Here is a 6,621-nt window from a genome sequence, read left to right on the forward strand (position 1 = left end):
ATTTAGAGATCACTCTGGTAGAATCTGAGAAAACTCCAGAAGCAACTGTCACTCCAGACTCTGAAGAAATTAAATCTCCAGAAATTCCAAGGAAAGTTAAAGTCGCATTAACGTATCTGAAGATTTGATCTTGGGAAACAAAGATGAACCTGTTAGAACCAGATCTACCTTCAGAACTTCTGAAGATATTCCTCTGGGACTAGTGTCTCTGATTGAGCCTACGTCCTGTGATGAAGCTCTTCAAGATAACGATTGGGTGGCAGCTATGCAAGAAGAGTTAGATCAATTCTCCAAGAATGATGTCTGGGATCTCGTTCCAAAACCCAGAGGCACTCATGTCATTGGAACCAGATGGGTTTTCAGAAACAAACTGAACGAGAAAGGAGAAGTTGTCAGAAACAAAGCACGACTGGTAGCTCAAGGTTATAGTCAACAAGAAGGTATTGATTATAATGAAACTTTTGCTCCAGTCGCGAGGTTAGAATCTATTCGTCTTCTTGTATCTTTTGCTATTAATCATTCTATCAAATTATACCAAATGGATGTCAAGAGTGCATTTCTTAATGTCAGAAGAAGTGTATGTTAATCAACCTCCAGGCTTTGAAAATTCAAACTTTCCAGAACATGTTTTCAAACTTAAGAAATCTTTATATGGACTTAAACAAGCTCCCAGAGCTTGGTATGAACGTCTGAGCAATTTTCTTCTGGAACAAAATTTTATCAGAGGGAAAGTTGATTCTACACTCTTCTGTAAAAACCTTAATAATGATCTCATGATATGCCAAATTTATGTTGATGATATTATTTTTGGTTCTGCTAATATCTCTGTTTGCCAAGAATTTTCTAAGTTAATGCAGGCAGAATTTGAAATGAGTTTAATGCAAGAACTAAAGTTCTTTCTGGGAATTCAAATCAATCAAACCCCAGAAGTCACGTACATTTATCAAAGCAAGTACATTAAAGACGTTCTGAAGAAGTTTGATATGACTGAATGCAAATCTGCAAAAACTCCTATGCATCCAACTTGCATTCTGGAGAAGGAAGAGGTAAGCAACAAAGTTTGTCAGAAGCTCTATCGAGGTATGATAGGCTCTCTTCTCTATCTGACTGCTACTCGTCCTGATATTCTCTTCAGCGTCTGTCTTTGTGCCAGATTCCAATCAGATCCTAGAGAATCTCATTTAACAGCTGTTAAGAGAATTCTTAAGTATCTGAAAGGAACTCCTAACCTGGGCCTGATGTATGAGAAAACATCAGAGTATAGGCTTTCTGGTTATTGTGATGCAGATTATGCAGGAGATAGAATAGAACGAAAAAGTACTTCTGGAAATTGCCAGCTTCTGGGAAACAACTTAATCTCCTGGGCTAGCAAAAGACAGTCAACAATTGCTCTATCAACTGCAGAAGCAGAATACATCTCAGCATCACTGTGCACAACTCAGATGCTCTGGATGAAGCATCAGCTAGAAGATCTTCAGATATTTGAGAGTAACATTCCTATCTTTTGTGATAATACTGCTGCTATTTGTTTAAGTAAGAATCCCATTCTACATTCCAGAGCCAAACACATAGAAATAAAACATCATTTTATTAGAGACTATGTTCAGAAAGGGATAGTAACGCTGAAGTTCATTGATACAGAACATCAATGGGCAGATATCTTTACTAAGCCTCTAGCTGAAGATAGATTTCTTTTTATCTTAGAAAATCTGAACATTAAAAATTGCCCTGAGTAAAATTTGGCTCTGAACATGTAAAATGAGACTCTGATAAAAACAAATACACTTCTGCCTCTGACTCTGATACTTCTACCAAGTTAAGAAGATATCTGAGTTAGAAATCTTCAGAAATCCTTTGGTATTCCTGAAGATCAGATACATCAACACGTGGGGAACATGCGTCTAACCCTAGAACTTCTAGACAGCTGTCAAAAGAAATCAAAGGTCAGAACGCTTGAAATCTCCTCGAGCAGTGTGCTTACTGTTGGGATTAGACATTCATTAATGAGCTGTAATCATTTTTCCCCCAAACGTGCTATTTTGGTTTTTGTGCTAACGCTGGTATGTGTGTCGTTTTGCATGTGTTTTTACCCTTAGTATATAAACACTTTCTCTCACTTTTCACACTTATCACTCTCACTCACTCTAAAACCCTAAACCCTTCTCTGCAAGTTCTTCATCTTCTTCAATCTCCATCATCTTCATCAACATGGACGCTCAACAACAAGAACTCTTCAACCATTCTCAACAAGTGGAATCTAGTTCCAATCCCCAAACCTCAAACACTCAAACACCCACGGTTATAAGCGTCACCACAACCCCAGTTTATAAAGAACCTCACATTCTTGACCGTGAACAACACATTCATCTTTCAACTCCCTTTGAAGGTTTGGATGTACTGTGTGAATCGCTGGTAGATTTTGAGAACTTGAGAAGAAACGGTGTTGATCTTACTGAAGATCTTCGCAAGCAAGGTTGGGAAAACTACTTCGACAGGCTTTATGGTCCAATCTACCCTCTTCTGGTGAAGGAGTTCTGGAGATGTGCAGATGCTGATGACCAGTTCATTGTTTCTTTTGTTCTGGGAGTGAAGATAGTGATCACAGAAGGATCCATTGCCTCTCTGTTGAATATGGAAGTAGTGGAGGTAAAAGGATTTACAATATTCCTCCAAGGTCAAAACGCATCACTGAAGTCATCAACCCTACAATCTTCAAACCTAATGTTGAAGGAAACCCCTCTAAGAACAAGGAGCTTCATCAGAACCTCCGAGTTTGGCTGAAGATTATTCTGGGAACAATCCATCATCGTCCAGCCTCCAACTCTTCAGATTACATAAATGCTGATCAGAAATGCATCCTTTACTGTATTCAGAAGGGTATCCAGATCAACCTCCCTGTTCTCCTCTTCAGATATCTGAGGGATTCAGTCAGAGAAACCAGGAATAACATGAAGCCCAGATCCTACATTCCTCTGGGTAGATTGCTCTCTGACATCTTCATTGAGCATGGGCTGGTAGATGCTCTGGAGAAGACCAGATGTATGGATGATCTGGCAATTGATGTGGGAAAGCCTCTGAATGCCAAAAACCTGAGGAGTATGGGAATCATCAAAGACATTAGAGTCAAGCCCACTATGGATGTGTCCTGGGAATGTCTAAAAGATCAGAGGAAGATGCCTCATGGCCTGGTCAGATTCTTCAAGGATGAGCCCAGAGACGCTGTTGCCCTCTATCTTCATCGTATGCTGGAAGAAGGTGTTGATGTTTCTGATTTCCGCCTTGAAGACTGTCTGGACTCTGTAGAAGATCTTGTCAGATACAAGAGAGGTGTCTCTGAGAAACAGATAGCTGCTGAGGCAAGGAGAGCAAAGAAAGCCAGACTTGGAGAAACCTCTGGCAGCAAAACTTCAGCACCTCTGAATGTCTCTTCTGGTAAGTCTATTCCTCCTGTCTCCTCTGCATCTATAATGGCTTCCTCTAACCCTCTCTCCTCTCAACCAATATATACCACCGCTGAAATACCACCCTCAATCACCAGAACCTCCCAACCAACACCAGTTCTAAACATTGCTAGAACCTTCATTCCTCCCTCTCAACCTATACAAACCCACCAAAGCACTTCTTCTTCCTCATCTTCTGAATATGAATCACCCCCTTACCTTTCCCCTTCTTCTGACCAAGAGTTATCTGATCATAAGTCCTCTGACCAAGAACACTCTGACCCAAACTCCCCAACAATAGCTGAAATTTATGCTAAAAATTTCGCTCCACAACCCTCAACACAATCTGAAGTAACCTCACCCCTCCAAACTTCACTTCCACCACAACAAACAACAACCTTACCCTCTGAAACTCAACCATCTGATCCCTTCACCTCTAATATCACTCCACCATTTATTCCCGCTGTACCTGGACCAGACTCTGACCCTTTAGACCTAAATCCACTATATGCTTCATCCCCTAGTCTTCAACCAGACGCAGATTCTGAACTTCAAGCAGAATCTGAACCTCAACAAACTGAACCTCAACCTCTAAATCTCAGCCCTCAAAACTCTCCACCTCATTCACCTGAACCTGAACCTGAACTTACCATACCTACCCTTGAGGAGGCCATTATACAGGTTGCAGAAGCTTCAGTCCAGAAGATCAAGTCTCTGGCTAGAAACTCTGAAGTTAGTGATGATCCTAAATCTGTTAGGACACACTGGAACAGAGTCATTAGTTGGATGACCTCTGAGTCTTATAGGCTGAAGAGTATCTCTGAACAAGTCAGAAATGGCTACATCAGAGACTCTGAGGAAAGACTCCAAGAGAGACTGGCTAGAGAAGCTGAGGCCAGAAGATTAGAGGAGGAAAGATTGGCTAGGGAAGCTGAAGAAGAAGCTAAGAGGTTAGAAGAAGAAAGAATTGCTAAAGAAGCAGAACTTCTAAGGATTAAGGAAGCTGAAGCCAAGGCTCAGGCAGATGCAGAAGCCCAAGCTGCTGCTGAAGCTGAAGCTCAGCAGGCTCTGACTCAGGGGGAGTCTTCCTCTGCGATCCCTCTGATTCTTAACACTCTGAAAGAGATAAAGCAAGATCAGCAAGAGATCAAGAAAGATCAGAATGAGCTTCGTGCCAGGATGGACAAGCAAGATGCTCTGAATGAAAACATCCAGAACATGTTTGCCATGTTGCTTCAGAGACTTCCTCAACCTCCGAACCCTTAGGCACTTAGGATTTATTTTGTTTGCTTGCCTAGTGTTTTTGCTTCTGACTTCTTTTTAGCTCTGATATTCGTCCTTGAATCTGATGTTTTTGACTGTTGTTTGCCTTTGTGCTTTTTAATGAAGTGTTTTTCTCTTTATTATTCTTTTTATTTTTATGACTTTTTGATTATGCCAAAAAGGGGGAGAAATTATTAAATAGCTCTGATGAAAATTATGTCTAAAACCTTAAGCATTCTGCAACAATTATAGAAATAGTTCTGATATAAATAGCTCTGATTAAATAATAGCTCTGATTAAATAACTCTAACATTAAAATTAAGAAATTGCAGAAAGTTTTCAGAAATCTCATTGCTTGGAAAGCTCTGGTAAGAACTTCTGAACTCCCTAGTACTAACTCAGGGGGAGCTTTTGTCTATCTGATCTAATATTTTTCATGTTTCTTCTGATAATTTTATTTGTTTTGTCATCATCAAAAAGGGGGAGATTGTAAGAACAAAAATTGTTCTACAACAGATTCCATGATTTTGATGATAACAAAGGATGAAACCAAAAATGGCACCCTAACGAAAAGTTTCTAAGTGTGCAGGGTTCTAAAGAAAGAAGAAACAAATCTGATGATGTCATCAGATGCAAAACAAGATCAGATGCAAAAACTCAAGTATCAGAAGCATCTAAAGTGGAATCTCATTCAAGAAGCTCTGACTCTGGACTAAACTACAAAGTATCAGAAGCATCTGAATATGAAGTAAAGTCTAGAAGCTCTGACTCTGAATTAATGCCTTCTGTAAACTCTGGAAGTTATCAGCGCCATCTGAACTTTCAAGAAATAACATCAGAAGCAAGATTCTCCAGATACACGAAGACTAATCAGAATTGTTAATCATGATGAAGTAACGTTTAAGCCAAGTTAAAGTTCTGCAAATGGATTTCCTCAATTAGAAAGAGACGTTAATCTCCACTTCCAAGAGAGAAGATACTAATTGTGGTAAGTAGTCACTTCTAAGAGAAAAAGTCTACTGCAGAAGCTATTAATGGAATGGCGTAACTACATCTCAATATCCAACAGATTCAACGCTACTTCAACTCTACTTCAACTCCTATAAATAGAGAAGAAATCTCATTCAGTAAGCAAGAAATCACTAGCCAAAACTATACTGAAATCATATCACGCTCAAGAAAAACATCCTTGTTCTTCAAAGATTTTCACTAAGCTTTTGCTTATCAAGTGAAAAATTTGTTCTTAAGTTTGTAATATTTGCTTTCTTAGAAGCACTCTAGATTACACATCTTGTATCTAATTTTTATTTGATTTCCTCAAGTGACTCTTTGCAGTCTGTAGACTTGAGAGGACTAAGAGATTTTCTTCTCTCTTAGGGGTTGTTTGTAATCTTTCAAGATTAGTGGATTAAGTCCTTGTTGAAGGCGAAATCACCTTGGCCGGGTGGACTGGAGTAGCTTTGTGTTATAAGCGAACCAGTATAAAATCATTGTGTGATTTCATTTTGCAAAAAGCGCTTATTTTTCAAACAATTCAAACCCCCCCTTTCTTGTTTTTCTCACCTTCAGAAATGTCACCCAGATTTGACATTTCGAATTCCTTATTAAGATCACCTTTGAAGTCTTTGATCTCCTTCTTGAAGCTACCTGTTATCAACTAGTCATCGACATAGAGACATAGTATAAGCAATTCACTTTTACTTCTTCTTACATATACTCCATGTTCAGTTGTGCACTTCACAAACTCCTTCTCCCTTAGAAAGCCATATATCTTCTTGTTCCAAGCTCTTGGAGCTTGTTTAAGTTCGTATACGGCTTTATGCAGCATGTACACCTTTCTTTCTTCGCCTTGTTTCATAAACCCAGTTGATTGTACAACATAAACTTCTTCTTCTAAGGGACCATTCAGGAATGCACA

This window comes from Lathyrus oleraceus, chromosome 5 (assembly GCF_024323335.1).
Source record: "Lathyrus oleraceus cultivar Zhongwan6 chromosome 5, CAAS_Psat_ZW6_1.0, whole genome shotgun sequence".
Lineage (NCBI taxonomy): Eukaryota > Viridiplantae > Streptophyta > Magnoliopsida > Fabales > Fabaceae > Lathyrus > Lathyrus oleraceus.